This window comes from Mustela erminea, chromosome 16 (genome assembly GCF_009829155.1).
Source record: "Mustela erminea isolate mMusErm1 chromosome 16, mMusErm1.Pri, whole genome shotgun sequence".
Taxonomy (NCBI): Eukaryota; Metazoa; Chordata; class Mammalia; order Carnivora; family Mustelidae; genus Mustela; species Mustela erminea.
In genome coordinates, this window is record NC_045629.1 from 13,632,318 (window position 1) to 13,642,984 (window position 10,667).

Genomic DNA, 10,667 nt, shown 5'->3' on the forward strand with positions numbered 1-10,667 from the left:
TCTGTAGGGCTACTGTGGGGAGCTCTCAAGTGAGTTGCTTCAGGTCTTTCCCCTAGATCTGGTCAGAATTTCCAGAGGAGCTCTGCCTGTGTCTTGCCTTTTCCCATAATTCCGGGAACTGAGCTGGGGAAGATGGCTTGGGATTTCAACATTCACCAAACCCTCCTGCCTCTGTGAGGCACCCCAGTTTGCTGTGGGTCGCCTTTCCTGCTATTGATTCCTTTTTAACAAACCACCCTGAAACTTTGTGGTGTGGAGCCGCCATTTTATTTTGCTTATAATATTGAGGGTCAGGAATTTGGTACCTTGGCTGGGTGGTGTATCTCTGATCACATGGCTTTAGCTGGGGCAGCTGGGATGGCTGGTCCACTTCCACGCTGTCTTCTCAGTCCCAAGGCATGGTCTCTCTAAATTTCTCTCTCTCTCTCTCCATACTGTCTCACTTTCTGGGGTCTCTCTGCATGGCTTGGGTTTCTCACAGCTTGGTCATCTTAGGTGGTCTTAACTTTTACATGGCTGCTGACTTCCAAAAGGCAGGAAGCAAAAGCTGTCAGGCCAGCTCTGCCAGAGCCAACAATGTGTCTCTTCCAGAATATTCTTTTTTTTTTTTTTAAGGTTTTATTTATTTACTTGACACACACACAGAGAAATCACAAGTAGGGAGAGAGGCAGGCAGAGAGAGAGAGGGAAGTAGGCTCCCTGCCGAGCAGAGAGCCCGATGCAGGACTCGATCCCAGGACTCTGAGACCATGACCCGAGCCGAAGGCAGAGGCTTAACCCACTGAGCCACCCAGGCATATTCTATTGGTCAGTGAAGTCACACTGAGCCTCCTGCCCTGTGCCTAGATTCAGAGATATGGAGCAATAAACTCTTCCTGATGAAAGAGGAAGGTCACATTTCTTATGAGCTTGTGGGTTAGGAGATTTGCCATCTTCGGAAATTTTCATCTGCCACCCTGCCCAGATTAAAGTTGATTTAAATAAAATTCTAGTAAGCATGATTTTCAGGAACAGAAATATTTATCAATTGTTTCTTTTTTGTAGCTCTTCTCCATAATGTCCTTCCAACATGTTGAAAATCCAAATTAAAAATCCTCGCTTTTTGGGAGGAAAGTTTATATTGTAGGTTAAACATTTGCTCTGATTCTTCAAAGTAGTTTTCTTTCTTTTTTTGTGTACTAAATCTTTTCCTGTATTCTGGGATTTTTATTTTGTTTTGATTTGTTTTCTTTCGAAAGGAGATCTATATTTACCTGGCTTGGAAATTTGAGATGATTTTGTCAGCGGTTGTGTTGGTTCCTGTTCTGTTAGTCCCAGAGGGAAAATTTTGAGTTTTGTGTCTTTGGTAATGGATGGGGGCCTTCCCCAAATCCCTCCAGGCCGTCTGGCAGTTCCGTGTGTGGGGCACTGGTGTAATTGCCAAACCACCCTAAATTCCACCCACCGACTGTCTCACAGTCCCGTTCTCTTGCAGTTCACGTGTGAGAATTTCCCAGGTCTTTGGGGGAAATTTCACTCACTCATTCCCAACATGAGCTTTCTTTGTCAGGGCTTTCTTGTTAGTGCTTTGACCCCTCTGTTGTCACCTCCAACAAGTCAAGCCTACCTCCTCAAAATTTCTAGTGCATCAATACTTTTCTTCCTTATTTTACATAACTGTAAAAGACTTCTTTCCCTGCTTAGGAGGACTCTAAGATTCTTTCTTTGGGATTGGGGAAGAGAGGAGCATTAAATGTGTCAGCTCAGATTGACAGTCTCATTGGTCAGCTCAGATTGACCAGTCTCATTGGTCAATTTTTCCTTGGTTCATGTCAACCAGGCTTACTTAGACAGGCTCCATAGATTTGCCTGGGTCTGAGAGAGTGACTCTTTTCTTTTCCCTGGCTCACAAGAGATGCAAACATGAGAGCAGTGATTCTCAATCCTGGCTGCATGTTGGGATCACGTGGGGGGCTTTGACAAAATGCTTCACCAAAAGGTGCCGAAATTTGGACTCCAAATCTCTGAATGTTTCCTTAGCTCTATCCGTGGTCACAATTCCGATGATGAGCTCACAGATTTCGCCCTCATTAAATCTTATCCATAATTTCCTGCCTATTCTCCTAAAAGACCGCCTATGATGTAATCTCAGGATTAATGGGCAGGGGGAGGAGGTACTAAAGGAGTCTTATGATCTTTTCTATAAAGTTTGTGCAAAGACCTTATGTCTAACTAGGCGCAAAAGACTCTCTGTCATGAAGCACCATTAATCGATCTGCCTTCTTAAGTTGATTCCATAAGTAACGCCTTCATACATATAATTAATATATATTCAGTACTATAGATTTCTTGAGAACATGAGGATCTTGCTTCTTTCCCTTTCCCTTTATAGGGAGTTGAATTATGTATCTCTTTCAAAAGCCAGGTCCAAATCATAACCTTTGTGAAGTGTTTTCTCTGTATCTGACCAATGCTCCAATTCTTCAACACCACAGCTGGTCGTCCAACAATTCAGTTACATTCTGACATGGATTACCCAGGGTTAGTGCAGACCGCACAGGTTAAGGGCTCAGTCCTGCAAGACTGCCCCACTTTGGATGCTGGTTCATGAGTCTCAGGCCCCCCAGACTTCTGACTGACCAGGTATAAATCGAAGGTATTCACTACCCCCTCCTCAGGTTTCATAATTTGCTAGAATGGCTCATAGGATTCAAGAAAACAGGTTACCTACATTTATTGGTTTATTAGAAAGAATAAAATTCAGGAGTAGCCAGATGAAAGAGATGCACAGGGCAGTATGGAGCAGGGGCATGGAGGCTCCATGCTCTCTCTGGCCATGAGATCATCCATCACCTTAATGCGTTCAGAACCCCAAACTCTGAATTTGCATTGTTTAAGGGTTTTTATAGAGCTCAAGCTCCACCTTCCTACCCTCCCCTTCGCAGAGATTGGTGGGCGAGGCCATCCAACCCTCTAATTACTTGGTCTTCCTGCTGACCAGCCCTATCCTGAGGATATCAAGAGGCCCTAAGTTACCTCATTAGCATGAGCTCCAGGGTCATTGAAATCCCCAGGGTTTTAACAGCCCTGTGTCAGGAGCCTAGGACAAAGACCAAATATATTTTCGTATTATACCACACTCATGGTACCTGCACATATGATTCTATTAGAAAATAGGTTTTTGCAGATGCAATTAAGTTAAAGGCCTTGAGGTGAGTTTATTTTAGATTTAGGAGAGGTTCTAAATCCAGTGACTGACATCCCTATGAGAGGGCCAGAATGGAGGAGAGAGACACACACAGAGGAGAAGGCCATGTGAAGATGGATGCAGGATAGGAGTTATGCTACCATGGGGGAAAGAAAATGCCTGAAGTCACCTGGCCCAAGGTTAGAAGAGGCAAGGAGAGATTCAGAGCTTTTGGAGGGAGCACCGACCTTGATTTTTGACCTCTAGTCTCCAGAACTGAGAGAAAATAAATTTTTGTTGTTTTGAACCACCAAGTTTGTGGTAATTTGTTATAGCAGCCCCAGGAAATGAATACACCCTTCCCCATACCCTCTTCCTTCTTCTCCTTCTTCCTCCTTTAGCTTAGTTATAATGTTTAAGAAATTATTCTTGCTCTCAAGAGAGGTCTATTTATGTGAGAGCAAAGCACACATGATGGCCAATTCGCGTGACCAAACAGGACCATGAGGTGGCTGAGTGTTAAGTGTAGAGTGCATGTAACAAGGACCGGGAGGTCGAGGACTCAACTGGCTTTCCCTCTTCATGCTCCAGAAGATGCCTCATATTTAGCAATATCACTTTGATCTCTCAACTCTGACCTTCTTGCTAGACTCTTCTAGGTCAAAGATTTTTCTAGATCATGCTTCCAGCAAATTTTATACTTGTCTGCCTCCGAAAGGGATTTTTAGAATATATATGATTTAAAGATGGCAGACAAAAAAAAAAAAAAAAATCACTGGGTTGTTTGATCTCTCATGAGAGACAGTCAAGATCCACATTGGTGAAATGTTTTTTCATGTTTGGGAACTTTGAATTAGTTGTTATTTTCTCTCTCTTATTTCTAAATTAAAATCAGTCACCACTGGATGACATCACAAAAAGATGGCAGAGTTGGAAGCTCTAGGATTCTGTCCCTTCACCAAAACAATGATTGCATTGGCGGCGTCAGCCCATTCGTGGACCAAAGCAGTTTCTGAAGGGATTTAAACAGATATGAACTACTTTTTTTTTCTTCCCTTACCCCCCCTTTTGCAAGGTGGACATTTAAGGAAATCTTTGTCAGGTTATTGGCTGATTATGGATAGATCAGAAGAGAAACATCAGGGACCACACAAAAGAAGAAACACAATATTTTGCAAAAATAGTTAGGAAAAGTAACAAAGAGTTGGCTTTAGCTTTCAACAAGTAAGATTCCAGACGGGTAGGAGAGAGAAATATCTAGAATTACTTAATACTTAGTGTCCAATTCTCAACACATACAAAATCTACTGAAACAAACAACCCCTCCAAACAAAAAACAAACAAACAAAACCTAAAGAAACACCAGGAAAATATTGCCCATTCACAGGAGAAAACGAATTTGATAGAAATCATCCCTGAGGAATCCCAGGCATTGGAATGATTAGTCGATGATGTTAAATTTGCTGTCTTAAATGTGCTCAGTGAGAAATAAAAGAAATCAGGAAAACAATGTATAAACAAAATGAGAATATCAACAAAGAAATAGAGACTACAAAAAGGAACCAAACAGAAATTTTGGAGGCAAATAGTACAATAACTGAAATGAAAAACTCACTAAAGAGGTTAAACAGAAAATTTGAGCAAGCTTGGGGCCCCTGGGTGGCTCAGTCAGTTATGTAGTAGCCTTCAGCTCAGATCACGATCCCAAGGTCATGGGATCCAGCCCCACATTGGGCTCCCTGCTTGGCAAGGAGATTGCTTCTCTCTCTGCCTACTGCTCCCCCTGCTTGAGCTTTTTCTTGCCCTCTCTCTCTGTGTGTGTCAAATAAATAAAATCTTAATAAAAAAAAAAAAAAAGATTTGAGCAGGCAAAAGAAAGTGTCAATGAACTTACAGGTAAGACAGTGAACTTATCTAGTGTGAGGACTCGAAGGAAAAAAAATGACTTGTGAACCAAACATGAGGGACATGTGCAGTATCACAAAACATACTAATATACACATTTTGGGAAGGAGTCCTAGGAGAAGACAGAAAAGGGAAGAAAACAATTTGAATAAATAATGGCTGAAAATTTCCCAAAACTGAAAAAATACACAAACATACAAGTCTGAGAAGCTCAATGAATTTCATGCAGGATGAACACAGAGAGACCCACAATGAGACACAGTATATTCAAACCATTAAAACATGAAGATGAAGAGAGAATCTGGAAAGCACCAAGAGAGAAGGGACTTACCATATTGGAGGGGCCCACAATAAGATTAACAACTTATTTCTCTTCAAAAATCATGGAGGCCAGAGGCAGTGGGATGACAAATTTAAAATCCTGAAGGAAAGAAACTTGCCACTTGAGAATTCTGTATCTGGCAAAACTATCTTTCGAGAATGAAGGAGATATTAAGGAATCCAGATAGGGGCGCCTGGATGGCTCAGTGGGTTAAAGCCTCTGCCTTCAGCTCAGGTCATGATCTCAGGGTCCTGGGATTGAACCCCACATCTGGCTCTGTGCTCAGCGGGGAGCCTGCTTCCCCCTGCACCCCTGCCTGTCCCTCTGCCTACTTGTGATATCTGTCTGTCAAATAAATAAATAAATCTTTAAAAAACAAAAAAGAAATTTCTAGATAAACGAAAGCTGAGGTTAATTTGGTTCTAGTAAATCTGCTGTATGATGAATGTTAAAGGGAGTCTTTCAGGCTGACATGAAAGGACAGTAGACTTTAAATCAATCAAAGCCATAAGAAAGAAAACACAAAGAACACAGGTGAAGGTAAGTACATAGGGAAATATAAAATTCAGTATCATTGTACATTTGCTATGGTTTATAACTTCTCTCTCTCCTGTGACTTAACAGGCAAATGCATAAAACAATGACGAGAAGTCTGTGTTAATGGGGCACCCCAATGGTTAAAGTTGTAGTCTGTGACAATTAACAATGTAAAGGGGGAGAGATGGAGATGTTCAGAGCACAGTGTTTGCATGCTTTTGACACTCAGGTGGTATGACTCAAACTAGGTTGTTTAAAACAAGTTAAAGGTGTTCATTGTAATCCCCGAGATAGTGACTACTAAAATAACTTTTAAAATATAGGAAAGGCAAGAAGAGGGAATTAAAGTGGCATACTACAAAATCAAACATTACCAAAACATGCTGCACTTTTTTTCAGAGTACCTTGTAATGGTTTTTCTTTATAGGTTCTCGCAACCCAGCCTGTGTGAGGGGAGTCAGTGACATACCCTGCCCAGGCAGCTTGTAACATTTAGCTGTGAGACGGTGCACTGAGCCAGATTTGTAAGGCCAAGTGAGGACCTTGGGTTAAAGAAAGGACACAAGAGAAAGGAGAACACACTGGACTAGAAGACAGTAGAGGTAGGTTCTTCTGCTTGTGTTTTTTTTTGCTGCTGACAAGCCATATGACAATGGACAACTCTAGTTGTCTTTTTTCCTAAAGAGAGGATGTTGGACTAGAAAATCTCAAAGGGCTTTCCAGTCTGTTGATGAGCACCAAGGCTTGCATGGTAAGGCAGGGCCTCTGAATTGAAGAGCACAAGTAATGGAGACTTCTTTCTGCTCACTCCCAGTGCAGATGTGTGTTCTCTGGGGCTACTTTTAAGTTTTAGTTTTTTAGTTTTTTAAAAAATATTTTATTTATTTATTTGACAGAGAGAGAGAGAGTGCACAAGCAGAGTGGCAGGCAGAGAGAGGGGGAGAAGCAGGCTCCCTGCTGAGCAGGGAGCCCAGTGTGGGGCTGGATCCCAGGAGCCTGAGCCGACCTGAGCCGAAGGCAGACGCCTGAGCGACTGAGCCACCCAGGTGCCCCTGAGACTAATTTTAAAAAGGGTGAACGTGTCATATGGCTGGAAGGAACCTTGCAAAAGGACTTCGTGTGAGAGGAACGATATCTACCACAATAGTGATGTCTTTTGTCCGTGTAGTGTTTTTGAGTTACCTCCAGCAGCAACATGCCGTGTGTGTGTGTGTGCGTGTGTGTGTGTGTGTGTGTGTGTGTGTAATTTTTCTTTTAATTTTTTGGTGGTTAAATAGTTTTAATCTCTGGAAAATGCTGGGAGCAGAGGCTGGAAGCCAGCTAAGGCAGCAAAGCAAGGCAAGGCAGGCCCTCCCTCTTGGTTTTGGCAGGCAGTGATGATGCCAGGGTGAGGGGGAAGCCACCGGGCAGGGCAAAACAGTAAGCAAAGCTGCCCCGGTGGGCGTCTGGCCAGGAGCTCCCGGGTGTGAATCACAGCATGACGAATATCACTTTGAGTCGTGAATAAGGTAAAGCAGACATTCAGTTCAAGTAAGGGAATATTTACTGAGGGTCCTCCGTGTGCCAGACATGTGCCCAAACCTGCACACGGATGACGATGAGCCCGCCTTTAAGGAGCCAGTGTAGTCTGTCTGCACCAGGTGAGGAGACTGGCGCTTAGTGATGTTGGCTTTTGGGAATGACATCACCTGAGAAGAGGCATAGCTGGGGCAGGATGCCAGGTCGACTTCTCTACCAGAGATCGGCATCCGGCTGTCACCGGATCAGCTCTTCCACCATTTTCATGACTCGGAAAGAGGCGGCTGTAGGACTTCTTTTGGAAATAAACTCAGGTCCTGCACACCTGCCCGTGGAGATTTAGCTCTAATCGGTGGCCTGAGTATCTCATGTGGAAGTTAACGCTTATTTCCTCTTGTTCTATTTAACTGAAAAACACATGGTTCCTGCCCTTTTTCACTTCTGGTTGGTGACAGAAGTTCCTCATTCAACCCTTTGCACAACGCATAAATACAGCACCCTTGGGGCAGGCTGAGAGGCAGAGGAGGGGCAAGCAGAGTGGCTCACACGAGCTCTCGGGAACAGTCAGGGCCCAAGAACCAAGCGTGCTTCAGTGGCAAGGTTTCCAAATCTCTTACTTTCTTCATCCACACATGAAGGAATGGGTCCTGTTTCTCTCCTAGGCCTTGGTGAAAATTTTATTTTTTAAAGGCCTTGCTTTCTCCTTAACCATCATATTAACTTTTATCTGATTATTTTAAGGGGCTTTGGCATGGATATCTATTCAATTTGATGCCATTTCTGTCACATCTTTGGAATCATTTTATGTTCCTTCCTGAAGGCCAGAATTGTACGGCCAATAAAGAATTAAGTAAGAGTAGAGACCAGTGGGCTGAAGGGTGAAGATCAGGCCCTAATCCCTGGAATCTGTAAATGTTACCTTATTTGGAAAGAAAAAAAAAGAGCCCTTGAAGATGTGGCGAAGTTAAGAACCTTGAGACCGGGAAATCACTCTGCATTGTCCAGTTGGGCCAACCATGCCGTCAACAGTGTCCTTGGAGAGAGTCAGAGGGAGCTCACACACACGGGAGAGGGAGAGGAGAAGGTGGTGTGTGGACAGCGGGAGAGATTGGCAGAGGTTGGAAGGAGACGGTCGGAAGTGAGAGGATGCTGGCAGCCACTAGAAGCTGGAAGAGACAAGGGACGGACTCTCGTCTGTAGTCTCCAGAGGGAGACGAGGGCTGACGACATCTTGATTTCTGCCCAGTGAGACTAAAGTTCAACTTCTGCCTCCAGAACCCTAAGAGAATATAAATCTGTGTTGCCGGAAGCCACCACGGCTGTGGCTATTTGTTTTAGCAGCCACAGAAATCTCATACAGGGACAGAAACGTTCCAGCCTCTACTGGTGGAGCCGTCTGACAAAGCCCAAAGCCCCCTTTTCAGCCAAATGGTTTCAGATCATAAAATAAAATATCTAAGATGGTGCAGAAAGGCAAATATATTGAAACATAGTTGTTTGAACATGAGAAAACAACTGTATATGGCTTTGAGTGCACTATTGAAGATGACACATTTCAGATACAGGCAAGTTAGAGCTGATTTGATTTTATTGATTTTTAAAGATTTTATTTATTTATTTGACAGAGAGAGAGAGTGTGAGGGTGCGCGCAAGCAGGGGGAGCAGCAGGCAGAGGGAGAGGGAGACGATGACTCCCCGTTGAGCAAGAAGTCCTATGCAGGGCTCGATCCTGGGACCCTGGGATCATGACCTGAGCTGAGGGCAGATGCTTAACCAACTGAGCCACCCAGGCACCCCAGAACTGATTTTATTATTTTTATTATTATTTTAAAAATATTTTACTTATTTATTTGACAGGGAGAGAGATCACAAATAGAGAGTCAGGCAGAGAGAGAGGCGGGAAGCAGGCTCCCAGTTGAGCAGAGAGCCCATTGTGGGGCTCGATCCCAGGACCCTGAGATCACGACCTGAGCCGAGGGCAGAGGCTTAACCCACTGAGCCACTCAGGCACCCCCTGATTTTATTTGTGAGAAACGCCCATGTAAAGGCCACTGTTGTGGGGCCGGCTAGAGTCTCACACTATGTTGTGGGATGGGCTGCCGTGAAGAAGGCTGAGAACATGCAGGATCTCCTGTAGGGTCTCATACCTGCTATTGTTTCGAAGTAGGGGTCAACGTCAAGTGCAACTGCGATGGCCGTACGGAAACTGCCAGTGTTCTCTGAGACCAAGACTCAGGAATTGCTCGTGCTCTGTTGTTTGCTGCCTACAGCCCCCAGTTGAAATCCTGAATGTCAGATGGGGAACGTCAGAGGCAGGACCTCTGGCTCACAGAAAGACAAATCAGGAGCGCCAGCTTGAGTGGCCACCCTGGGAGGTCAGGGCGGCAGGGAGGTCGAGGAGGGCCAGGCAGGCCCTTAAGCCTGAGTGGGAGCTGGAACCCACCCCCCCAGGCGGACCCTCTCCTGTGAGAGGCCACAGCTCACAGGAGCTGCCCCGGGATAAAGCAGGCACAGCAAATTGGACAGGGTGTCAGGCTGACTATGAAATATGACGGATTAACAGCGAGGCTGGTGGTATGACCTGCTTTCAGACACTTCATTTAGAAGTTATCATATTGCTGGATGCTTCCTATAATTTGTGATGATGCTGATTGTGATAAATCGTGAGTTTCTGGCAAACTCCCCCAGCCTGCTCCAATGGCTGAACAGAGAAAATGTGTAATTCTATGGGAACATTCATGCCACGAATGAGAGCTGGGCTCTGCCTGTAAACAGAATGCTCAGTCCGTGAACAAAGTAATTAAATCAAGCTAATTAAATCACAATAAAAATAATTTTAATTTAATTAATTTCTCTGCACTGATTGAACGTTATGTGGCAACCATGAGGCTTCCGGAACACTAATAGAATTTAGGGGCTGGGACACTGAAGTTGTGGTCACTGGTGTGGTACGTGGGTTATTGTTGAGGGAATGAAATCAAATACATTTAACGAGATGCCGAAATGTTGACTGAGCCACAAATAGAAAATGGTTTTGGAATTAAGATAATGAGGTCTTTTCCTCTCCCGTTTAGGCTTCTGTATTAACTGGGGCAATAAATGTCAAATTTGGTCATAATTTAAAAGGTCTAGATGAAGTAGATGGGGCACGATTGCTTCATTATGTTCCCACCAACTCGGTGGGAAACCTTAGGTCGGTGTCTCAGTAGTGCACAGAAT